This window comes from Dermacentor albipictus, chromosome 8 (assembly GCF_038994185.2).
Source record: "Dermacentor albipictus isolate Rhodes 1998 colony chromosome 8, USDA_Dalb.pri_finalv2, whole genome shotgun sequence".
In the NCBI taxonomy this organism is placed as follows: domain Eukaryota; kingdom Metazoa; phylum Arthropoda; class Arachnida; order Ixodida; family Ixodidae; genus Dermacentor; species Dermacentor albipictus.
In genome coordinates this window covers 127,112,654-127,139,959 of record NC_091828.1, presented here as the reverse complement: position 1 = coordinate 127,139,959, position 27,306 = coordinate 127,112,654, and positions in this window count along the sequence as shown.

The window sequence follows — 27,306 nt, the reverse complement described above, 5'->3', positions numbered from 1 at the left end:
TTCAGGTAACCTTAAAATTGGCAGTTAGCACCCTTCACATAGGTCCGCAAAAATTATCTGGCTTTGCGATACATACGCGCAGTCGGGCATTCTGGACTCGACGTACGGCGATGGCTGGTGGTAGGACAAATGAGCAGAGTGCCCTACCAGATTCGCTTTGTCAATTCGTGCCCATGGATGCGGGAGCTGGAATGTTGCCGAGTTCCAGAGATACCCCGTGTTATACCGACCAATCTTCTTCTTTCAATCTAAGGCGTACCAAGAAACCGGCCTGTGCTTCATATTGCTTCCAGTGTCGTCTCGATGCTGTCAATATTCAGGCGGCTGGGGTATGCAGCCATCGAAAGAGATGGAATCAGCAACAGCAACGGACATCCGATTTGGCGTGGCTACGAGCTCTGCAGAAACACGGGTGCGTTTCTTTCACTTACTGCACATACGTCAGGGACGTCAGCATCTGCCGTAGCTGTAACACAGCTGCATACATTTAGGGAGACGGGCGTTCGGGACCACTCGGTTAGGTAATACTAGCTGCATCGAGATGACACCGAAGGCGAGCAACGAGTGACGATGGCTGCCAACGGTGCCACGCGAAGCGAAAATACGTTTTACGTGTCGCTAACTGGAAATTGCATGCCTGGCGTTGCGTAATGTTAGAGCCATTGGGTTTTCGAAAGCAACGATAGTGATGAAGTGTCTCACTTCAACTTGTTTCGTCCTTCCTTTGATAAAAGGCTGCAAGTGTGGTAGCCTTTCGATAAAATTTGTGTTGTATAGGTGTCTTCTGGCATTCCTTGTACTGCCGTATGACACGCATGTACACTAGACGTGCCCAATCAGACTGAACATTCTGCACTGAAGGGTAGAATAACTGTAACACCTGGAGTTATATCGTACTAAGGCACTTGATGTTTCATCTTTTTCTATAGACTAGTCTTATACTACATATAGACCATAGACATAGACTATAGAGACTAACCAAGAAGTTGCTTCATCTCACATGAATATCTGTCAGCGCTCAACTTATTTCGTTCTGTTCTTTTCTTCCTTTCTAGTGTGTAGGAAAGTTTTTGGTTTGAGGAAGTCCATCAGTTGTCCTGGTGAATTACGCATATACAGGAGAGTCTATCACGTGTTGTTATAGGAGTAGGCTTTTTATTGTGTTCTGTGCTCCGCGTCTTCCCATTTTGGTGTCTGTACTTGAATAGACCGGGCACTGTCACACTTGCATACCGTTCTGCATTATGGTGAACGAATCTTAGCAATGTGCAAATGGGGTCCCAAGGTGTCTCAAGTGCGGCAACCAAGCCTTCTTTCAGTGCAGTAGACCATACACAAAGGGCGAGTAAAAAAGAAACGAAGGAGGCCACAGCGCTTAGTAAAAGGTAAAAACCAAGCCGATGTGATCCTCAAAATATCTACAGAGGAATCCAAAAGAAAATAGTAGAATCCAACAATGGCTCTAACATGGGAATGAGACACGTGACAAAATGAAGCATCAAAGTAACCGCGGAAAGGACTCAATTAACTTTTTTTTCCAGTTGACATAACTGCGTGTAGCAAGGAAAAAAAACAGGCTTTTATTATCGAGGGAAGCAGATTAAATTAAGGACGCAGGTATCACCCTGCCTTTGGATTTAGTAGATTTCAGATATCTCTCAAATTACGCTGTCATGTGACCACACTTGTATTTGGAAATTCAGGTGCACATCAATAGCATTGCTTCGACCAAAACGCCGCATGATTGAAACATACTCCATGGCATAAATGTTACGCAATTGGAGCCTTTCATTCAGGGAACGTTTGTTCATGCCAACTTAACAATGGACACGCGATGATGAAATTAGGTGCACGACGTCGCCTTGAGAGTTCACTAGAAGGCGGCGGCACGTGCTCGGATAAAGATCCCTTTGCCTCTTGCGTGCGCTGGCAAAACGGCGCACTCGCTTTGCACGGCTGTGTCGTCGATTTACCTCGGAGCAAATTCCTGACAAATGCTTAATCGAGCAGTGTGGCGATACCGTTAATGCTGAATTCAGCGCATCGTACCGGACTTATCGTGTGGCTGCTCCTACGTCGGTATCTCCGGAGGCTTCAGTCTGTCTGATTTGTCACTTGAAAGAGAACACCTTTTATTTCACTCTCTCCGAGGTAAATGTCCAGGTAAATGTCCGAGGTAATACACCAGCGTCATGGCCAGACCACGTGATAAGCTAACAAAATGTCAAAGTAGCAAAAGTGGATGTAGTAGTTAAAACTGTAATAAGGATTATTTTGTTCGCCTCCTTGTCAAAATAGTTTTCCTTCTTTCCAATGCAATAGTACGCTGAATACCTAAAAAAGAAACAGAAAGGCGTAAAAGCGAACTTCTGACCTTATCTTGGCACGGCAGTCTGACACGAGTGCTTATTAAGAGTTAATTTCTTTGGTTCATTTCCTGTGCCTTATCCCAATCCACTGTCTCTGTTTATTCAAGATCAGATAGGAATGATGCTTAATGTTATTATTAATGCAAGTTTTGTGTTCTCTCTTTTATCAATGTGTTTGTCATTCTGTGGTGTTTGTGCAGTTAGTGACAAATAGGCCAAATGATTCTGTGCTACGTAATTTGCCTTATGAAGATGTGCAATTTTTATGCTGGTGGGTAGGCATGTGTTTGTGTGGGGGACGGCTGGGTGGGAAGTTGGTGGAATGAGGAATTAATAGGAGATTCATTGTTCACGACATTTCTTGAATTGTGTTTCTCTTACGTTTGTTGTACGTCAGCATTTGAACTTATTCCTGTCTTTAGTTCTGGATTTTCATAGTTCAAAAGAGAAAATCTTATTTATCTACTTTTCCTGGTTTCCATGGTTGGCGGACAGCGATTTAACACGGCAGCGTGTACCAAGACCAAGGCGGAAGTGGAGAGAAAGCAATGGTGAGAGAAACACGGATGCTCGGGAGTGGGAGAATAATACGGAGTGGAGGAGGGTGCGCATGCGCAGAGCAGGAATAAAGAGGGAGCTCTGTGATTGGTTGGCGCAGGCGATGATGTCATCACGCGTGAGGTGGAGAAACGGGAGCAGGACGAGAGAGAGGTGGGACCCTGTTCACATGAGAAACGCAACAGAGTAAACGGAAAGCTTTCGTTAATTTTGGCAATTTTCGACGGTTTGCATCAAATGTTTTTGTTTCTCCTAGCTCTTATCGTTAAATTTTCTAATTTTATCTAAGAAACAATCGTAGGCACTACTGCTGTTGGATTCAAGAAATAAACGGTCTGTTTCATAGGGACGAATTTTCCACCATAACGTGTAGCAATCCTAAATAAAAAGAAATATTAAAGAATGGGGGGGGGGGGGGGGGAGTTGGATTCCTTTCATTGCGCAAAACCATAAATAAACTCCTAGCATTTCTTGCTTGCAGCATGATTCGGTGAGAGCAAAGTGAATAATATTGAGCAATTCTTTTATATCCATGTTTAGGTTTCGTCAGGTTGCAATAGCTTACTTGCCACCGCCCAATATTACGAGTTATCGTCTTGACAAGAAATGTTAATCCTCTTCCCCTTGTTTTGTTTTTCCTCCTGACATGCCGCAACTTTCATTGCGATAGCTGATAACAGCAATACAAATGAGTTATTGCAGCACATGGTGAATTTGATGTGCTCTTAAATACGCTGCGAAATAAAACATAAAAAGAAAAGATAGCATAACAATTTCACAATGGAACATAGCGCTGAGTCTTAACGTCGTAATTGTGTTTTCAATACAAAACGCTTTTTTTTCTTTTTCAGTTATTTGAAAAGTAAGAAAAACAGCCTAAAATTGCGCATTCTTTGTAACCTTTTCGAGCGCTGTGCTCGGGTGCATCTCCAGGTGATATAAAATTTAATTTTTTCTTTCTCGTTCACAACAATCTAGTATTTTGGTTGCCAGCGTATTTGCCCAATAGAATCCGAGGAAAGAGAGAACATCACGTGTTTCTCCTCTCAGACGACTGGAACGACTGCAAATATTTGAACGGAGCCTCCCTTATTTCCACGCGTACATTTTCGATATGTTTGCCTTGCGTCGAACGTGGATTTTTGCATTATCTCTCGGCGGACACTAACCCGAAGGATTTGCGCAAGAACATCCTCTGGTTTCCCGAGCGCATGCTACCACACTCGTGTCCTGCTAAGAAGACTGCCCGGGTGGAATTTCGCGGCTCTTTAATCGCTCAAGTTACTTCAGTGCTGCTGGTCTTTCCAGATGTTACTGAGCGATCGCCTCTCATTGTGACACAGCAATCAAGGGCATTGAGCACGAGACAGCTGCAATGTCTTACGCGGAAGGCGAACCTTCAGTTTCGTGCGTCCTACTGCGCTGCTTTCGCGAAAGAAATTTATTTCTGCAGGCTCACATGTATGCGCGGAGGGGGCAGGCGCATTCATATTTTTAAGCGATTTATTATAGTCACCACTGCTTCAGAAGTACAGTGTATCGCGAAAATTTTTAGATGTTTTTCTTCAAGGCGAAGTGCTTACTTCTTTGATTTAAAATTTTGTTTCTGCTTTACTCTTAAAGCTGCCGCAACATAGCGACTCCCTTAGCTGCTGTGAAAAGGTTCTCTCTATGCGACATGGCGCCGTTAAGGACGTCGATTCCTGTCGCGGCTTCTTTTATAACGCGCAGTGACCGCTTCACCTCTTTAAATGCGTGGGCCCGCCGTAACTTTTTACTCTATTTTAGAATTGAACAAACAGCCCATGTAGTCATTCATGCTGTATCACGACTGGAGTCCGCCATGGTGCCTCGACTCAGACCAAAGGAGCCTTGAACTTACTTGCAGCGTAAGTTCAAGCTGTTGGGCTGCTGGGCGACCGCCTCGAGGCACTACTGTACAGAAGCAGGGTGCCCCTCGCGTGCGGGAGGCAGCTCACAAAATAGTGCGACTTCCTCCATCAGTGTTCCCTCGCTACCAGGCTGCTCTTAGTAACCGAACTGTGCCGGTGGACGTGATGGGTGACAAACTGCCTCGAGAAACTTAGTCTATTCTCTCTGCTATCGCCTCTCCGTCTTTTTACCCCCTCCCCCTCCTATACCCACATACAGTCCTGCTTCTTAGCTGATCGCCGTTCCAGTGTCAGCCGACTACGCCACGTAATTACACTGCGGTCAGCAGTAATTTCGTTCTCCTGTTTTGTTCATATTTACTTATTTATCCGAAGGAACAACCAGTTACTACTTCTATGAGTGTGTCTCCGCTACCTAGGCCCCTTTGCGCATACAGCAGCCATAACCAACTCCCCGAAGTTGCGTCACTCGACATCCCGACTGAGATCCCTGTCATAGAAACAGCATAATTCCTGAGCTGGTTGAACTGCCTTGCTCGCAGTTCCCGTAGGCGCTAGCGCCACAGTTCTTTCTAGTCATTGTATAAACCTCTACTTTCAACGTCCTTTGGAAACGACAAGGTCGCTTCTGTCATTACAAAAAAAAAAATGGCCTAGCGAAATGCAGACAGAGTTATGACAAGAACTTGTTTTCTTTCTTTAAGACATCGTATGTTACCATTTTCGAGTCAGAAGCAAATGCAAGCAAAAAGGAGATGTGGTCAGTCGCCGAACAAGCACCACTAAAGTGAACACGATCCGACCTAACGGCTTCCTGGCGTAGCGCGCGCGTTAAGCGCTCTTAAGTTTGAAGAGCTCAGCAATTACGGCGTCTGACTGAAGTGAGCAGCGGCCACCGCTTTGAGCGCGGTGAGGTCGGCAGCGGGGGCACATGTGCGACGTGATGGCGGACGCGCCTCGTGCAGCTTCGAGCCTTTGCCGGAGTTAATTACCTATAATTAAGGAAAGCACGTCTCTTCGGCGTCACATGGATCAAAGCAAGAACTCCTCGTTCGCGCGTCCTGGTTAATTACCATAATAAGAGTAGCTTCACTCTCACCCTCTGTCTATATCGAAGCACGTTTTTTATCGCGCAGTGTCCTGCGTGTTGTACTAGGCGCTTCTAGCACGGCCTCTCTCCCACACTCCCAACCTTCCCGTAGGAAATGTGGGATAACACGGAACTGAAAAAGAAAGAACTGGGCGTGTTCTGTTAAAGCCGATTAGCGCATACGACATGCCTCTACGCATAATCAAAGTCTCATGATTAGTCCAGTCTTCCTCGTGCTCAATCCTTGATCACTCCTCTTTAACATACGTTTTTTTTTTATGAAGGGGGGAGCCTTTTGCTTGAAATGAGTCTGCATTCTGAATAATGCTGCAGAGACCCGCAGTATATCCCGAGTGGTGTTTTCTTTAATTTTAACCTCTCTCATACTTTCTGTCCCCCGCTTCTATGCTCCACAACACCATCAAGCACTGCCTCCTTTTTCTTCTCTTTCTTTAAACTGGCGGACGAGGTAATTATGAAGTAATTTTCATGCATAGCATCTATATTTAATAAGCATGGCTGGCTCCTTTTCCGCCTGATCCTCCAGGCCAAGTCGTTTTGCCAAAGCGAGACGAGGTCGCTGACCTCTCAAAGATGGTTCCACACGACACAGCACGTTTAAGGCGCAGAGCGCCGGAAAGTACATCATCGCGCCCTGAGACTGAAAGCGACAGCCTGCTTAGTGCTACTGATCTCTTCGTTAATTGAAGGTAGCAACGTCACAGGATATTTTTGGCTTATTGCGATCATTTTTTATTCTAGGTGCATGGTTATTCATTCAACAATAACACATGTGAAGCTTCCCCATATTTGAAGAAATGCGCAATTGTGTATCTACGGGGGGCGCTGTCGCACAGGCTACAAAAAAAAAGAAAGGCTAAAACATCGGAGAGCTATCATACAAGGATCGAAGTGAGGACGTACAATGCGTCTTCATTTGAACATCAGGACCTTAGATTGCAATTGAGCTTACACTGCGGCTAGCTACAGTTGCTCGGTGTTGATCCCCTGGGTCGTCAATAAGCGAACTTTGATTTTCCTTCCACGAGCTTTATGACCATTTATGTCTTCACAAGTTGAAACGTAGGTGTGTATAGCTCACGTCCACAACAAGCTAACGCACGTGCAGCACAAGCGACTCCTTACACCTTACGACCACTTGGGGAGTCACGTTCTGTCTATGCGTGGAAAGCGCGCGGAAAACACCACGTATTCAGTGGCACGTGCCCAGGCCAGTCGTTATCAACAAAATCAGAAGTGTGGTCAATGGCCCTCTAAAGAAGAAGATTAACACAGAACACCACCAACACCCATCAATCTTCTGGGTCGGCGATGGTCAGGGATGGTGCATGCATTCACCGAGTCACTCTTTACACTTTCTCCCTTTGCCTCATCTCTCTACTTTTTCCCACATCATAGGTATCGACAACCACATGTTTTGCCAGGTTAACATCGTAGCATAATTCTCCTTTTCTTTTATCTCTCTCTCCACTGTGCTGCACGCATCTAGGGAGTCTAGGGAGACAAAGTGCGCATGTCCGTTAAAGTGAAGCTCGCTCATTCATGAATGCTGAAGATCCGGACTATGTTATGATAACGTTGTTAAAATATAAACAAACAAGAACCGTGCAGTGGCTGCGTTTCGTTTGTCCATTTACAGGGAGCAAACGAGACACTTTTCACTCGCTCTCTTTGTCGCAGCCGTGTCAAGGTTGTCGCGTTCTCTTCTCCTGCATAACAACTCGGGCATAAGCAGCGTCTGTGTAGCAGGCTCACGGAGGCAAACCGTTTTATTCCGCATCATCACGCATACCGTGTTCGCGTCGCAAACCGGTCGTTGTAGCACGTTTTCACTTTGTTCCAGATGCTATCAGCGAAAGCTGCGCAGCCAGCCAAGAGATTTTTCTGTGTGCGTAGTAGGTGCGCGTGTGTGCACGTGTGCGCATGCATTCGTCTGAGCATGCCAAGAGCGAACTCCTAAATAAGTGGAAAATGTCGTCTGCTGATCCCAGCAGACGCCAGTCCTCGAGCAGAAAACTGGTGCAGGCGGTGCGGAAAATTTTCCAACTTCCTGCTGACTGGCAAATTGGCCTAGCGAAGGTGAGCAACACATCAGTGCCGCGTTGTCTCACCGACTGCGACGTATACGGCATACTTAAATAAAACAGCCCGTAATCATAACAAAAGATCACGCTTGAAATGTTCGGAAGAGCGTCTGTAAACCGATCGCGATGCTCGACATTAGTAGCGAAGACTATTGTGGAACGGTTAAGGACACTTAGAAACAAAAAGCTTTGTTAATTCGACTCCACATCTTTCATCTCTGCCAGACGCTACTTTGTACTCGAAGTGTAGAAAAGCACTGAAAAGTGAAATACGACGAGAATCTTCTTTGGAAGTGTACAGCATAGTGCACGTTTAAAAGAGACGCTCACTTAATATTTCGTTACCAATTACAGCTGAATTATATCATCAAGACACGCAGACCATATTTTAGTGCGTAGATGTTAGCAAAATGCCTCCTCAGAGCCATGCTTTGCTCTCCTTTAAAATATGCGAGGACTTTACGGTAATCTAACCTATGGCATAGGATTTTTTACTCAGGTTTCTAAACAATAGAGAGGACCATTGAAAGATGAGGTGATGAAGAGTGGTCGAGCAACAGAAAACCAACGCTTCAGCAAGGGTCCGTTACGAACAAAGTCCTCTTGTGGCGACTTCACCTTCAGAGACATCCATTTCCCGATCACCCTTCACCACTTCACTCATCTGTGGATATTTCTTTATCCATCGAGTTACTTTACATTCGTCAGCGTTAAGGCACCATTTGTCAACAGACCATTTTATAGAAATTCAACCTTGGCTCCTGTAGTGAGCTTACGGACAGCAGGCAATGAAGCAATAGATTAAAGAACGCCAACATAAAAGTTATTTTGTAATCGACTGTATAAGCCCGATTACTGCAGAAGTGTGAGTTTTTGTTAGATCACTTGCTCATGCTTGCGTAGGAAACGGCGCGTGCGATGAAGTATCACAGCGTACATATTCGCGTCGTTCGCAGTTTCAATAGATGACTGATGATGTGTTCTTTCGTAGGCTAATCGTCTCAACCAGTCGACAACGTCTGCCGTCGTCACAATAGAACTTGTCTGGTAATAAAAACAAGACGTCTTACGACAGAATCGATTTTGTGGTGGCGGCAAGTAATGAGACTGAAAGACGGAAATTGAGGTCCCTAATACAAAAGCATTGGTCTTGATAACAGCTGTATGCCCCAATCAACAACGAAAAATTCTTCTAATATGACAGAAATATCGCAGTTTTACTAGAAAGGCAGGGACTGATAGCAAAAATTGATAACACAAACATTGATAACACTTTCAAAGTACCAGAACCCGAAGCATGCATCGTAGCTTTATCGACAAAGTAAACTGCGGTAAGCATTCGCTTACTAATTAAACTAGCCAGCAAGCAAACTACCAAGCAATTAAGTTGCCAAGGTTTCACGTGGGTAAGCACGTTCGTGAACAGATCTTACTCAATTACCGTGAACACTCGCCGGTCTTCATCACGCCCGCGTTGCGACAGTAACAGCGGCGAGCCAATTCCATTTCGTGCTATCTAGGCTTCGTGCTATCAGTGCGAACTGGGCACGCGATAACACAGCGCCCACGGAGCCATCACACATCCCGGGTCGCCTAGGCTTTGCACTCGCAACCGATTAGCGCCAAGAGAGAGGGCGCGCGCACGCGGCCGCGCTCAGCCATGTCATGCGCGGCCGCGGCCCGTGGGAGAGAGACGTGCCCTTGCCTGCCCCTCTCTCCTCCTAGCACATTGGTCATCTCACACCTTCCCTCGCCCCCTCTTCCTGTGCGCGCGATAAGACGCCGCGCATCAAGTCGCCATCCTTCTCGGTTCACCCTTGCTCGCTTTTCACACCGACGCGTCAATGCTGACGACGACAACGGAAATTCTCCTGGAGTGTCCGCGTAGTTGACAATAAAGGGAGCGTCTTGTAACTAGGTTGTAAGAAGCAAGTATCCTTATAGGGTCTCGAGCACAAATACGGTGTTTCCTTCCATAATGGCCCGAGAGAAGTACACACTCTGAAATGATGCCGAAGAACTTGATGATTTAGTGAACCCAGGCTGTCCATCGAAACAAAAAGATGAATTTAATCATCGGCTCAGTATATTACGAAGAGCACTCATTCTTTCGTAATATCATTGCACGAGCGGAAGTGGGCACTCTCTATAGGCCATACATGTTAGTAAAGATGAACACAACTCACTCAAGTTCAATCACAATATATGCATTTGGCTAACGACTCACTAAATTTCACATTGACCAAAATCAGAGTCAGCCTAGATCAGCCGGACACTAACCTTCCAGGAATCACATTTCACCGAACTCACTAGCAATCACTTACCAAATTCACATTCAGACAGGCTCACTCAAAATCTCAGTGACTCGCACTCGTACTCATTCAGAATCACTTCAATTTGCTGAGTCACCAGCTCCCCCTAACCAAATAATAGGCTTAACTACGAGAAGTCAATATTCAGAATGATGTTCGCTGGCGACGACGTGAACTCTAACTCGGATGAGAGCTCATGAACTCAAATACCTCTGGTTAGCTCACCTGAACTCATTCGAACTGGCACGAGCTCTGATTCACCGTGACTCGCTTGATGCAAGGCCGCGTGATCTTGGTTCCCTCACAATCAGACTGATGTTGGCTCACTCAGAGTCACACCCGCTAGAACTCAGCTTCACTCATACTTACTACGGCTAACTTGACCTCACGGGTGACTGAGTGATGTGCTTCGTTAGTGAATTCACCTACGTATGCTGTTGACAGATAGACGGAGTGAGAGAAGCAAATAAGGGCAGGTAGGTTAACCAGACGCGTATTCAATCTGCTATCCTGAACTGAGGCAGAAGGTATAGAGGGGCAAACAGAAAGACTGAAGGGAACGGAGAAAGCACTAGTTTCTCCCACACTTGAAACGGCACACCAAGTCTATAAACGGTCGCGGAGACCTGTGGACTTCAGTTACTGTAGCAACGTCCTTGTACCTCACTGCACTATAAACACGCAAAGCATGGTCCAAGCACCTTCGCTTACGAGGACGGTCTCGAGTTGAGGCAGTGGGATGATGCCTGGAAAGGGTGGTGCTGTATGCCGTAGCGAGAACAAAGGCAGAGGAGGCGTTCAGTAGTTTATTTGTTTCTGCATGAGTCGCCCATACACTCTTAAATCTCGTTCTACATAAATTCCGCTTATAAATATAACATTTTTTTTCTTTCAGATATGATCTACACACGTAATCGAACCTGTGTCGACTCTTAGTCCTAGTTGTCGCGGTTGGAGCCCATAGGAGCCTTAGGTCATGACGATTAGTCCATATGTCTGCAGCTAATAACATGTTTCATGTGGGCTACAAGCCGTGGTCATAGTGTAGGGCGTAGTTCTCGCGGTGGAGCAGTCTCGCTCTCCCTGATGTAGGGAAGGATGTTCGAGCAAATAAAAAAAAAAGTACTCTGGGGCATTTTCAGTAAGCCTTGAGTGCATTAGGGTATTTTCCACATACTTGACAGACTGCTGTGTCACGTATGTTTTCGCAGTGTGCATGGTGTCGGATAGCATCGTTGGTTGGTGTAAGTGTTTTTGCCTGGTGGAGTAGTGCAGTGTTCTCTCCAGGGTGTGGTTGTTATGGGGATGGTAAAAGGAGCCTGTTCTTTTTGTGTTCCTTGAGCCCATTGCGGCGTTATTTTCAATGTTGGGCTTTGACGCGTGTAGGGGGATAGCGGAATGTGATTAAAATTGTATACCTCTTTCCCCCATTCCAATGAGAAATGCACAGACCGAGTGCACACTGCAATACTTGGGCTGTTGAGAGCATGCCTCGACCCCTTATGCACTTTTCACGCCTAATGCATAAACAAGAGCAGCCGAGACGACACGCACATGTTACCGTCTAAGCGCAGGCGTTCCCAACGCGTGTTCTGAAATATAGCGACACTGTGTTAGTTTCCGTGACCACGCTGCGAATTCAGGGGGGTTCGGTGAAAACAATGTTTTAAGAAATATTTATGCACGAGAATAATGCACGAGAATAATAACCACAACTTCTTGGCGTGCACGCGTTTAAATATTTCGTGCGGCTGACTGACCAATTTACGCCGCCAACCACGAGTAACCGAGCTTAATTAGGCATCGTGGTGCGTAAGCCTGGTCGCCGGAAGTTTTGTATTTACTGGTTCCGGAATAATTATGGCTTTCGCAAGTGCCCTGGTAACCCTCACAAAGCGCGAATTGCAGTATCCTTGAGCTTCACATACCACGTATTGCGCTACATAGCACACACCCCGAAGCTGCGGCAACTGAAAATTTTTGTGGCTAACGTATTATTATTATTATTATTATTATTATTATTATTATTATTATTATTATTATTATTATTATTATTATTATTATTATTATTATTATTATTATTATTATTATTATTATTATTGTCGTCGTCGTTGTTCTTGACGTTCTTGTTATGTTAGTGTGCCCATTCGCATGTGTTTAGCCCTAGAGTTGTCCTGCACGGCGCGTTAAAGATTGATTGATTGATTGATTGATTGATTGATTGATTGATTGATTGATTGATTGATTGATTGATTGATTGATTGATTGATTGATTGATTGTACAATGCGCGTTTACGGGGTATTTGTTTTCGCTGAGGGAAAAATAACTTCCTTATTCCCGATTTATTAGCTCCGCAACACCGTTTTCTTGGTTTGTTTCTGCGTGTGTGTGGGTCTGTGTGTGTACGCGCGCGCCTGGATATGTGTGCGTGCCTGTGTGGAACATACACCCATGCACATATAGCATGCCACATAATCAAATCGTAGTCTTTTTACTTAAAGCCACAGTATATAACTTAAAATTTGTGTTTCCGTGTGCTTGATGAAAGCTGTGCGCTTGTTATTCTGAATTTGTCTGGTAACCTTGATCCGTAGAAACGTTCGGAATAAAATGCTATACAATGTAGCCGGAAATCGAGATACGTGTTTTGATCGAGGCTCAGTCGTTATTCGTACAATAAAATAAAAGCTGGTTCTGCGATCACATTTTACTCCCAGGGAAACCAATCCCCTTCCGTTTGGTTGCAAAAAAGGATAACGGCCTTCTTAATATCACAGAGCTCGACGTTAAAGGCGTATCTGCTTGTAGAAAGAATACTGTGCGCTATACACGCATTCTCCCGGCTCTTGAGGCTAACGCAAGGCCCCATACAAAAGCTCTCGCCAACACGTGCTTCTAGTCATGCACAGAAGGAAACCTGGACACAAATAAATACACGATGCACCTCCCACGCGCGCATACACACACGCACGCACGCAGGCACCCCAAGTGTTTGCACTCGGGAAGTAGAGAAGGTGCACGCACATAGAGCATGTGCGTCTGGACAACATCCCCTTCCCATCCGTGCATCACTCCCCTGCATCTTCTTTAGTTTCGTGTTCGTTTATTTGGCAGGGTAAGAATACATTCATATTCAAGCAGCTAATGCATTTCGACTCTCCCGACCTCTGCTTGTTCTTTTCTTTTACCTCACGTTGGAGAAGCGCCGTCTGACGTTTCTCTACCTCAGCATTGGCTCCTCCCCTACTCAATCGAGAACGCGGCAGTGGCGCGGGACGTACGACGAGCCTCTGAGAACACCGGTAAACACCGAGGTGTTTCGTCATCCCCAAACCGCTTTCGAGACGAAGTCACACTTTCTAAAAAAAGAAGAGGAAACAAAAGGAACAAGTAATACAAAAGATGAAAATGCCAAAGGGGAAAGTATTTTATCCTTTCCTTAAGCCCTCCTCTCCACTTAGCGAAGCGCAATGAATGATTGGTGAAGCGGGAAGAATCAATCTTTCCAAGAAAAGGTAAGACGTGAACAGGGGGAGGAAGAGAACCTGCAATCGGGTGTTTCTCGTCGCCTCTCCCAGGGGACGGGCGGATCTCATTCCGGATCACTGCTCTCGGCAAACACTATACAAAGTTCACAGGGAAAGGTTGAGAGGCGTGGAGGAAGAAGCATAAAGACGAGGAGCTGGGCCACTGCCACTCCTGGGATTCCGTGATGTAGTGGGAGCGTAGGCTTCCCATTCATATTTGATCGCCGGCCACGACCGCGGCGGCCCTTCCACCACCATCACACGGCATCGTGTAATTCTCGAGGCATTTACTCGTATAGCCGAGCGCTTGCGTCGTCGCTGTTGGTAATGTGCTTGTTGTCGATCGTCACTGCACTTCCTTCTTTTTTTCTCCTCGATTGCTTTCATAGCTTGAGTCCTTGAGTCCTTGAGTCCTAGCTTGAGTCCTGAGCTTGAGTCCGCTGATTTCACTGTGTGCAAAAAAGAAAAGAAAAGAAGGAAGCACTTTAATGCCACGCGATTTGCAAGTTGTTCTAGGCACCCTCGCACGCCGTGACATGATTTTGGCTCTTGTGGTAAAGTTGAATGCCCATCGCACATACTGCTAGCAAAGCACAGGTTTCAGCTATAGAGACGCTCAAAGCAAGAACAAATTAAAATAGTATATCACACGTGCCGTTAGAGAAAGTGTCAGCCCAAACAGAAACCACAGGTTGTGCTTGGCAATTTGAGCCCCATGCAGCGCGTTCCGAGAGACAGACAAGGTCAGCAGTTGTGATTCAACCTAGGATTTCCTGTTTAGCAGGTACTTGAATAAAGCGTTAACTGAGGCGCATGCATGAGATCACAGAAGTTAGTTTTTTCTCGGTAGCTATCAACAAGCATCATGAGCACCAATTCTGATGAGGCTTGCTGCGTTTAAAAGAAAATGTTAAAATATACGGACCCCATGCAGTATATTGTATTTCTGCCAATATTGTATTTTTAAGAAGTTACATCAGATATCAGAAGAAAAAAACTGATGCATTATGCTTAACTGTATAACTCAGGAATAAACAAAACCAGTCTATAATTATGTAGCCTGCATCATTAACGCATCTAAAGCGTTCGAATTTCATTGACCAGACACACCGCCCTAAAGCATACCACCAATTTTTTGCTGAGACGTTTGTGCTGCTAACCCCGAAGTCGCAGGGTCAAACTTCGACCGCGCTGGCAGCATTTCGATGGGGGCGCAATGCAAAAACGCCCGTGACCTGTGAATTGGGGGCACGTTAAAGAAGCCCAAGTGGACAAAATTAAGCAGGAGTCCCCTGCTCAGCGTGCCTTATAACCAGATGCTGGTTTTGGCACGTAAAATCGCAAAGTGTAATCTTAACTATTAAGACGTCTGCAAAAAACTGGTGAAGGAAAGAAACGTTCGCTTTAACATGAGGTGACCAAGTTACGTTCTTTGTCATTCCCATCCCTCGAGTTTGAGCCCTCCTGGTCGGAATGAGTTAAACCGCTCTAGGGCTCTCCTACCCGATTAGCGCACCAAATTCAGCTTATTTGTTATATATAAAGCTGGGGGCAGTGACATGGCCAACGCGTCCATGGCCCCCCTGTATCCCCACAGTGTTGCCAGTGCATTCGAGGCCTTAGCGCCTCTATAGGTGCAAATTAGCCAGTATTGTTTTGATATTAAGAACTGTTGCGCTTTCTGCTCTTTTGTGTTGTCGGTAATGAGGCTTTAGTGATTTTTTAAATGTCAGAATCGCCTCTATTTTTTTTACAAAATAACTGGAATTTGCAATATGCTTTCGGCGTCTAGTCAAGAAAAACCTCTTCAACTGTCGCATCTTCTGATCCACATTCAAATTCTCAAAACTTTTTGAGGCTATTTACAGGCACTATTACATCTTTACAGGCACTATTGCAGCAGTGTTCCGCCCCTTGTAAAATTAAGTTTCTTCATGCGAAAGACAGGCATGGATTCTTGTGTTTTTACACCTGCCCAGTACAGCCGAAATTCATTGAATTCGGGGCCACAGGTCAATAGCGACGTCACTATACCTTTTCCAACTTTGGAAGCCTGTCGCTTCCAGAAAAAAGACATTACCCTCATTCTGCTTCCATTCCTTGACCTCAGCACGCAGCTAATCGAGCAGCAGTAGAATACGTTGGAGAAAGGCTGCCGCCGTCATAATTATTGCCCGTTACATACTACCAACATCAGGGGAAGTGGCGTCTTATCATTCACTCCGCTTTCAGCTTGACTAAGTAGAGATTACAGAAGTACATGCAAAACGCTGTGGGTCTTTGATTTGGAGCTTTTCTTTGTATGTGGGTTTGTGTGAAATCGACAAGAGCTCAGCCATCATTTCTTCTATTTTTTAACACTCTTTTATTAGCGCGACCTGCGGAGATATTATGGTCAATTACCAGGAGGTAACTCAACACTACATGTTAGCCAGGGCAGTGTACCCTCCAGCACACAAATTGCTTAACAAGCGACAAGGAGTAGCTTGGAGGCGACATCAGAGAAGTACCTATCCGAACCCCGTAGCCTATCACTACTATACTACCCGGACCAATACCCTAATACATGTAACCACTGTAAGAAAAAAGCGGATCTGTTCCACATTACATGGCAGTGCCCAGCGGAATATCACACGTATCACGAAGTAATACTGAGCAGTGGGAGGCCATGTTGCTCAGCTTCGACTCTGACCTACAGGCCAAGGTCATCAAGAGAGCTGAAGAAGCCGCGCGAGCTCAGGGCTCGTGGCTGCCTAACTAAAAGGTCACCCGTCAATATCTTGTTTTCAAATGAAGTCTTTACTCATTGACTCACTCTGTTTCTATACTGCAGCACAATACTCTTTGTTATTTTTTTCACTTTAGTCTTTGCGATGTGTCATCTCCTTCATTATTTGCTTCTTGCTTTCCTTCCTCCCATCTTCTGTTTCTATGTTTCTCTCGCCTTCTTTCCTAAAGAGCAGGCAGGCTTTGTGCCGCTTCAGGTGGCAAATGACATCCCGATACTAGCTTTGCTTTTTTTTTCTTTGAAATGCGTATATGTTTTCAAGGTGAATAAGTTCCAGTATCGTATAGCGGCCAGCGAGTACACTTCCCTTTACGAGCTGACGCGAGCTTCTCATCACATCGACAACAGCCGCTATGAACTGCCCACCGAGCGCATAGATAAGCGACGCCTCTCGAGCATGCGACTTGTTCCGTTGTCGATGGCGGCAAGTGACGGCGATGTCTGTTTTCCCAATATTCCCTAGCGTACAGTCCCGCTGGCGGCGTTCTCACGCCTGTGACTTCCGCGCTGGCCGCGCGAATGCTCGTGGACTCCGCGACCGGACCTCTCCGCCGCCCTCGACCCTTTTCCCGCATTCTCGAGCGCACACGTGCCGAGGAGAGCAGTGACACAATTATCGTTCCCATTTCCCTCACTTTAAGTTTGCGAAGGAACGCAGCCTGGTGCATTTCCGAGGTAAGTAAGGAATGAGCAGTGGGGAGAAGGTCTCAGGATGGAGGGAGAAGGGCTCGCAGGAAGGGGACGCGCACTGAGAAGAAGAAAGCAAAAGGGAGCTTACGCACTGCGCAAGCGATATTAGGGACAACAAAAGATGTGAGGAACAGGAAGCGATGTTTGAAGGAGGGAGTTGGAGAAAAAGTAGTAGAGATGGCAGTTCGAAAGAAGGTAGCGGAAAAGACGAAAGAGTTTCTGAGCAAAACCCACACAATAAAGTTGAGAGGAAGAGAGAGAAACAACTTCGAGATTGATGGAGTGCATGAGGAGGCTTAGAAGGACATAAAAAAAGGGAAACGGAGAAAGAGAAGCAAGAAGTTATCATTGGGTGCCAGAGCTAAGGGAGCAAGACTCCGAGATCAAGGATGACCCTTAAGGGAGAGGTAAGGGGGGATAATGTAGGAAAGAGTGGCATATGGTTGTAAGTACACCGAAGGCAGAAGGAAGGTGCCGAACGGAAAGTGGGGTTATAGGGAAGCTTTTATTTCTTCCTAAATTTTGGGGAAGCGAAGACGACAACCTATGGCAGCGAGAGCATTCTAGAGAGAAGATTAAGAGGAGAGGATGTCGGGAAGGGGGAGGTTGCAAAAAGAGGTTCTCGCCTAAGTTGGGTAGGGAGAGAATCGAGTGACTGGGAAAATGGGAACAAAGGGATAGAAAGGAAACGCGCGTTGTCGGCACTGCCGTCTGTGATTGCCCGAAGTGCGCGTGGAAGAACACGTACTCCACTACTGTCCCTACCTCGCCCTGTCTTTTTGCCGGCTTGACTCCGGGCATTCGGTGTCACCGCACTTCCCTCCGACGAAACAGGTCGTCGTATGACGAAAAGGACACGACGCCAGTGCCTGAGGCTTCGGCTTCGCGTCTGGTTTTGGCCGTGGACGTCGTCGGGCTCTTGTTGCACTCTTCATCCAGTTATTCTTCGGCTGTTGATGTTCTCCTATCTTTCTTTCTCCGTTGGCCTGAAAGGCGCCGTCCTTCCTGGGAGGCACATCATCTGCTCTTCCCAGTGAGCGCGTAGGGTCACTGTTTGTCCATCTCGAAGGATGCCTGCGTCCCAGAAAATCATGCACATTGAAAGCCCGTGTCCACCGCGTTTCGCTTGAGTGTTGTCTCGTAGTCAAATTTAGGTGCACGTTAAGGAACCCCAGGTGGTCCAAACTTCCAGCGTGCCTCATAATCAGATCGTGTTTTCGGCACGTAAAACCCTATAATTTAATTTTTTAAAGTTCGTATATTGGGACCGAAGAGAAAGAACATTAGCAATGCAATCTAGCAGGTGGGAATTTCCCACCTCATACATGTATATCAAATGGTGCAACAGCGACGAGCACGAAGCCGCAGTGCGCTGCAGCTGCCCGCTGCTCGCTGACCTAAGCAGGGCGTCGCCTCGAGGTGCGTGACCTTGCGCTCGCTGCAGCTTCCCAGATTCGGTTGCACGCTCTCTGCTAGCCGAAATTCTCCGTGCTACAGTTCCCCTAGTAATCGCGTTTTTACCGATCCAAAAGTTGATATAACTTGTACCAACATAGCTCGCTTAAGTTTACCTATTACTATGAGCTAGCTAAAATTAAAAGTTCTAAAGTTAATTACTGGACTCCTGTTACTTAGCGACCGATTACCTGGTACGACCTGTCACCCTGTGGACGCCACGACTGACAGCACGTCTCCGAAGGAACCGTCCTTTTATTTCAAAACGGATATCTTTAAATATTGCTTAAAGTCTTCGTAGAAGCGGAAAGAAAACTCGCCAACCTTCGAAAAATGCCATGAACATCTTACAGTCATACACACCCTAATAGCATGTCCACACATCGACACACAGAGACGGAGGTTTTTACACAACCGATTAATTTGCATATACAATTACACCCTACCCTATTACTGGCAGATACCCGCAGTGGTTGCTGAGTGGCTATGGTGTTAGGCTGCTGAGCACGAGGTCGCGGGATCGAATCCCGGCCACGGCGGCCGCATTTCGATGGGGGCGAAATGCGAAAACACCCGTGTACTTAGATTTAGGTGCACGTTAAAGAACCCCAGGTGGTCAAAATTTCCGGAGTCCCCCACTACGGCGTGCCTCATAATCAGAAAGTGGTTTTGACACGTAAAACCCCATATATTATTATTATTATTACTGGCATATGACCCCATAGTGCCGTTCACTAAGCTGTGAGACTTTTCAGAGAAAACTGGTTACTTACACCAACTATAGTGTAATGCAGGTTTACCTGCCCTAACGTTGCGTTTTCTTTTGTCTTGTGACTGGCGCAGTGGGGCCTTAGTTGCCTTTATGCCATTAAACCCAAATTAACGAGCCAACCATCTTCGTAGAAACACTCGGTATAACAGCTCCCACAAAAACTAGCGTCACATATTTCTTTGGCAGTCTATGAGCGGAACTTTATTCTAGGTCACCTCTTCTTTCGCAAACCACTCGGGAACGTTTCCCTCGTGTAAATATATTTCAGCAGGGTGGATGAGTTGCGACTAGCAACAGGGCAAAGTGCTTTGCGCAAAGGACAATACTCGTTAAGTACACTCATGTTGCGTAGCACTTCGAGCGCCAGCGATCCGATATGGATATTCCGCAAGCAACTGCTTCTCGCGCAGTTGCACACGACTCTGCTTCAACATAAGCTGCCCACCGACTGTTAAGGGAAGCTGCCAGCTCACTTGCGCCGCCGGAAAGATGAAAGAGCCTCGGAACTCTTGGTTGAACGAACTCGAAAGGCGAACTATTTCGGATCACATTCAGCACTGAAACCTTCCTGCATGCGAAAGAGCATTTGCTAAAGAAATCAATGACCGAGAATACCGACTTTGTAACGAAACTGCCCTGTGTACTTTCGTGTATATGTGTTTGCGCGTGAGGGCTTAAGGCACTAGTGGTACACCATCAGAATAAACTCAAACGCCAACAGGAAACAGAAAAAATTGCAGCTTCACCCGAAAGATGAAGCAATACAACGATAGAAAGTAATTAGGGAATCGCACGATGAAGGATCGAAGTTTTAACGGCTGTATAACTTGAAGTAAACATACGCTTAATAATAAGACTAACAAGCGTGGTTTCATGCACCACTCAGGTAAACATGAGCAAATCTTACTCGATGACCACGAACACTTGCTGTCACTGTGCTAGCGTGATGGAGAGTGTCGACAGCGAAGAGCGCCCGCTTCGTGCTGCCTGTCTCGTGCACCTTTAAGGAAACTTGATATTACGCAACATTCAACGCTAGGCGTGGGGCACACAGCGCACACGAGACCACCAGCCATCTTGGCTCGCCCCCTAACGTTTGCACCCGCCGCGGATTAACTACAAGATACGGTGCGTAGGCCATATATGCGTTCAGCATCGTCGGCAGCCATGCCAGATACGACGAGGCTAGATAAAGGGACGAACGTTCACTTTCGTATTCTCGGTATTCCCTGAAGATCAATTTTCACTTGGGCAAGGTAAATGTCCCTGCTGCGCTTAGCCTCGTGAGGGGAAGGCTAGAGCTATCCGTTATGAAATTGACATCTCTCATCGCACTTTTCGGGTGTTTTGTCTAAGCAAGACGTAGAAAGACAAGCTGCATAGGCTGACGCCGCACAAATGTAGCGGCGCTACCACCACAATAGTTTCTGGCTAAATTTTTTTATTGCAATAGGAATTTAATTAACAATCGAGGCACGCTCGTGCTGTCAACCTCACGATGCTTTCCAGGGTGCGACGGTGCATGCGCGGTCTACGCGCCTTGTGGTGATGCGAGCAAGCGAGGACGAGCAGACGAGGCTGCTCATTTGATTTGGGCCAAGGGTTGGAGGTCACGTTAGCAGCTGAGTCATGGGGCGCGGCACGATTCAGATTGTTCAACTGTAGCAGCACTTCCACACCATGGCGTGCCTCATAATCTATTTTGTTCATAATCATAATCCCCTAATCGTTGTTTTGGCATGTAAAATGCTCAAAGTTAATCAGTAATTTAGACTGTGCGCGGAAACACGAATAGTCGCATGCAGCTGACGAGCCTCGTTCTGGCAAATCCTGCTGTGGGCATGGATTGAACAAAAGTAGGTATATTCACCCAGTATTTATCGATCGTCTGCGGATTTGAAAAAGTTCAGAGTTTAGTGGAACAAGCCCAGGCAGTCTCGCTTTTGTACTTGTAGCCTTACTCACGATCACTCTATAGAGAATAAAAATAAACTACAAATGGGAAATCATGTAGACTAGGCAAGTAAATGCTTCAGTCCGAACATATAGATGGCCGTTCAAGGCAGCGATAAAAACATGATGGGCAGGTCGTTTGTTTCCCCGCGTGGCTTTCAGTATCAAAGTCGGAGAGCCTACTCGAAGCTGTTCTGCAGGAGTGCCGTCAAAAGGCCGGCACGATGGTCTATGACTCCGTGATAGTTCCGAGAGCATTCACATTCTCCTACGAGCTCTTTGAGCGGCAGTGGGCTTTTTGAGCCCATTGATGAGCCCTCGTCGCTGAGCGAGAACTTATCCGTTCACTCGTGCGCGACACATTCCGTGGGAAGTAAGACGCAGCAACTTCAAAGGAGGAAGTACGAAGTAAGTGAAAGCTTCGTATGTTGGCTCAGTAAAGGCGGAAACGTGGAGACTGGATATTATTCAACGATGGTTTGTCCGATATCTGGTCCCGAGTGGTGACGCAGATATGGGGCGGGATATGCTTTGGCTACCAGAGTTACTTGAGCCGGTTCGCGACTCAAATGTGCAAGCGAGCGCCGCTCCGGGCCCATCGCTTTACTTTCTTTTTTCTCGGGATCTATAAGTGAATGGAATGCTCTTTCCTTTTATATTGTTAGTATTGAATACAATGATTATTTTACCGTGCTTTATATCTGTAACATTACTTGCACGTATTCCCTGCCGTAACATTCCCTAGGCAAGTATGTAATAAATAAGTAAATAAATAAATAAATAAATAAATAAATAAATACACACATACATACATACATACATACATACATACATACATACATACATACATACATACATACATACATACATACATACATACATACATACATACATACATACATACATACATACATACATACATACATACATACATACATACATACATACATACATACATACATACATACATACATACATACATACATACATACATACATACATACATACAGACATACATACATACATACATACATACATACATACATACATACATACATACATACATACATACATACATACATACATACATACATACATACATACATACATAGATACATACATACATGAATAAATAAATAAATAACGCCTCATGACTATAGTCAAAGAGGGAGGGACAATTCTGAAAGTTTATTCGACGGAGCAACAGCGGCAATAAAAAAAATTACATTCGGCTTTAGCGAAAAAAAATATATGACGGTGTCCAGTGGTCCCAAGGAGATACGCCCAATAGCACATATCGGCCCACATTTCGAGGCCACACGATCTCCGGAATCGGCGCACGGTAAGAGGCTATAAACGACGCGGAAATGTAATACCCGATGAGTAAATGTAATAGTAACTCGCTAAGAAGACTTCTTCCTTAAAATAATGGGCAGAAAGAATCGCACAGCGAGAGCGAGCAACAGAAGAGAGGAAAGGCAGTGAGGTTAAGCAGACGCACTTCCGGTTTACGACCACGCACTGTGCAAATGGGATATAGGGAAGAAAAGACAGAGAGAGGCGAGAGGCACTAGAAGACGAACACATACATAAACGAATGGGACAGGACGAACGCTCGTCCTGCCTTCTTTGTCTGCGTATGTGTTAAATAGAGCCCCTCTTCAAAGTGTCAACTAGAGAAAGAGGAAGCGCTCCTACAAAAGCACCTGAAAAACACTAGTCAAGCGAAAGCTTCCCGGTGTACCCCCTGATGTATGGCGATGGAGCTCTTATCGGTTAATGTCATAAAATGTGTGCTGTGACATTGCACTGTTTTCAGTATCGTGTAGCCTTATCCAAAGTACAGTAAAACATTTGCGTGGACAAACATACTGCCCTGACATCAGGATCAAGCAACCAAGTCATCAGCCTTGATTACACGGTCTCCGGAATCGGTCCAGTTTACTGGGCCAGACAGCAATCCGCGTGAATTGGGGGAAATAAACCAAAACGACAGTGAGAAAGAAGTCATGTTCGACAAAGAAGACGTACATCGACAAAATTATCGATTCGCTTATTTCATTGCGGGAAAGAACGCCTAGTCGATGGACAAAGGTATAAAGGATTATCATGTTACATAAACTGAATGCTTTGCAAGCAAAGAAGGTATGTGTGCATATCGAGACAACGCGCTCAACGATATTGCTAACGCAGAGATAGACAAAACCAGGAATTTTTGACATTGCTCCTTCAGCTACCTGTCTAAGTACGCCGCAGTGCACCAGTGGTGAAGTTAGACGGTTTTACTCAAGGAGCAGCATTTAAAAAATATACATATTTCAAACCTCCACTAGAATTTCAACCACAGAAAGTTAGCAACGTTGAGAGGGTATGCGCTTTTAATAACATGCCTATTTACGGAACTTGGTCGTAACATCCTTGCTGCGTTATGGAAGAACTATAGTTAGGATTCAAACGCTCCTATAACACAATAGCAGAGATACGAATAAGTGCCGTAAATACGCACGTTTATTGAAGGGCGTACCTTCTCGACGTTTCTAACTGAAAGTTGATGAAATTCAGTTGGCCTTGTAAAATATTGTTTTTTAGAATGCTGCCCTAAGAGCAACGGTTGTGCGTTGTGGTGAAGTTCCAATGATGGTCGCAGGGATAATACGCAAAATTTCTTGGTGTACAGGAAGATGATCCGAAAACCTTTAGAATAATTATTCTAAGAACCACCGACTACTGGAAATGGCTTGTAGCTTTCATTGCTGGTACTTCTGAAGCAAACAAAGTTAAAGAATATTTTGTACGGCCGACTCTCCAGTCCTACGGATAATACGAGGGGGGGGGGGAAGCAATGGTTATTGTATAGATTACGACCATATTGACCGAATTGCTTTAAACCTAGCTGAAGTGCACGCTGGAGGGTTCGCAGGTGTTTCTTAAGTAAAGTTTATGCATTATGACGCGTACAGACTTAAATTTTATTTTGTGTTTCTTAACTACAACGCCTCAAATGTGACTTCAGTGGATGAGAAATAGATTCACCGACTTCGTGCTCCACATGAGAACGCCGTAGGCATACAGCTATGGCGGCGTGTAGATACCTGTGCATTACACCTGGTCACCAAATACGTGCATTGCGGCGAAGCCTATGGAGATCATGTCGGCGAATCAGCAGCGTGTGCCAAGGATAGTTGTCCAAATGAAAGGAGGATGGATAGCCCATTGTGCGCCACTGATCCTTCCGTGAAGTTTCCATTGAGTCGACATGGCGCAAGTGACAATCAATGGGGGGGCACTGTGTTGTACTGCCCGTTCTTCCAAAGTGCGAGCCTTGACCTCCGCAACGCTCTAAACGAGCTAGCGTGAAGGCTTTTTTGGTTAGACAAGATATTAGAACTATGGCCTCCCATATAAGGCCTGGCGAAGGCCGCACAAGCGCTGTTGCGATTTATGATGGGAACAGGTATTACAAATACGTGATAGGTGATAGTTGATACGTGATAGAGCACCGAGGTTTTTCACTACGTCGGCGACGTCAACGCCAGACTTCCTCTGTGCTCCTAATTATTTCCTCTTTTCCATTTTTCCGCGAGTGCAGGGTAGCCAACCGGGCTCAGTCCTTGTTAACCCACTGCCTTCAATTTATCCTGCTCTTTATTTGATGCGGTTCTCTGTTCTCGTCAGCTGATGCGAAGCACACGTTTGCTGTAAAGTGCTCGGAGTTGGTGAGACATCGCATAGCAAAAGTTATGAGAAAAAAAAAAGAAAGAAGCGTTCGCCCAGAAACTTTCTCAGGACAACTGCCGACGTTAATGCGATTAGCACTGACGCAGTGTAGACACACACCGTATCGCCACAGCCGAAATGCGTCGTGTATCAGGCCTGCACTGCAGACGGGGCTCCTCCTTCGCGCTTCCCTCTGGAGACGTTGCGACATCTGGCGGCTCCGCTGAGAAGTACGCGCGTGGTGCATGTCAGATTGTATACTCGAACAAGATTGTCTGAATGTATATGAAGTGGGTTTGATTGTGGTCAGCCCCAGAAAAGCTGTCAAGATTTTTTTTGTCTTTGAAGTGTGGCCCGTACCCAGTGGCACATACCGAGCGACCAAAGATAGCGTGAGAGAAGTGCCCTGAAGAGTGACACATAACGACGGCAAGGGTAGCGCTGCCATCTAAGATTTTCTTTAGGATCAGTGAGATTTAAACTCTAAATTCAAAATTCGAAGCTTCATTTTTTTTCACTCAAATTGAATTTGAACTGTCTTATTTTTATCGTTATGATATAGTTCTTCATTTCCATAAGTTCATGCAGTTTTTCCAATCTCTGTGTCCTGATTCTACTTTACCTATTCTAAAATGTTGTCCTCTTGTTTTGAATTTGACCTTAACGCACCCGATTCCTGGCCAATCGCCCCGAGTGTTTCCCAACGATCCACATCTGCTCAGTGGTGCACACTCAGCGACCGAAGTCGGCTTGAAAAAGGTCAAATCGAACAGACAAACCAGAAAGAGGGTAAGGTTCCCAAAGAATGCTGATCGCAATAAGGAAATCGACGTTACTGAAATGAACATTAAACCCGAAGTTCCATTTTGGTGACCACGCGACAGACGCACTCAAAGTGCTCTTCTCTCTATAGGAGAGGACGAACGTGCTTTGTGCTTTTGGTTGACGGGACATCGTATTCTTCACGGTTTGTAGCTATACACTCGCACCACACGTAACCGAACCAAGATGTTTCGTTTACGTTGCTGCAAGCCAGAAGGAGAGATAGAAAGAAATAATAGCACAGCCGAAGCAGCCTCAACAAGGCTGGCCAAACCGGGGCTCTTCACGTAATTCACTGGCAAGTCGCGACACAAGACTCGGAAATTTGCTCTTCGACGGGCGTTCAGTTCAACGCAACGTGAGCGCTATGCTTGCTTTCTCTAATTTCCCAAGTCGAAAATTCTGGCGAGTAAATGAAACTCGGTCCTTCGCTTTTTGCTGCTTGTAGCTATAGCAGCAACGTACAGTGAGTAACGCCTGACATTCCCATCGTCTCCAACCAGTCTACCTCTTCTTTAAGATAATGGGTTCTCCACTTCAGTGCACATCGCGGAATTTTTCGCTACGCCGTTCTCGTAGTAAAACAAATCAAACTTGCTGTGGAGTGTAATAAGATAGTGCTTTCTGATCTTGTTAAGGCACAGCGGGTACAGAAATTGTTTCTAACTATTTCTTGGACATTTACAAGCGCTGGAAATGATTTGGTGCAATTATTTTACTGTTTACTTCGTGCTGCTAGTATGGACCTTTCCGTTTACGCGATCCCTGTTCCTTGCTCTTTTACAATTTCCTGGGCCGTGCAAATTTTGTCCGTTCGTGCCACCCCAAGCTGAGCGCCGCCTCGAAGAAGAACGCAGCGCGTTTCGTGTGACATATATACTTGCAATGTTGAAGATTCACGTTAGTGCATGCGTGCATGGTCTACGCGTATGTACAGTGTAGCAAGAACTCCAGGAAAAAATAAATGTTACGAAATAAGACTGTATGTGCTGAAACTGGCGCAGATACGACAAAAAATGGCTGTGGCTTAGGTAAGGTTAAGCCCAGGATGCGAAGCATACTAGCCTTTATTTTAGTTGTTGAACCACTGTTTAGCCTGGTGAACTGCTGTTGCTTGGCTATATTTGGTTCGGCTAGACGAAGAAACAACTCATGCATTACTTCTTCGCCTTCAAGAGTGGAACGCGACAGCGTTCCCGTCGACCCGCCAAGGGGTGTAAGACAATGGGCTACAGGGCAGCGACTACGCGCCCCG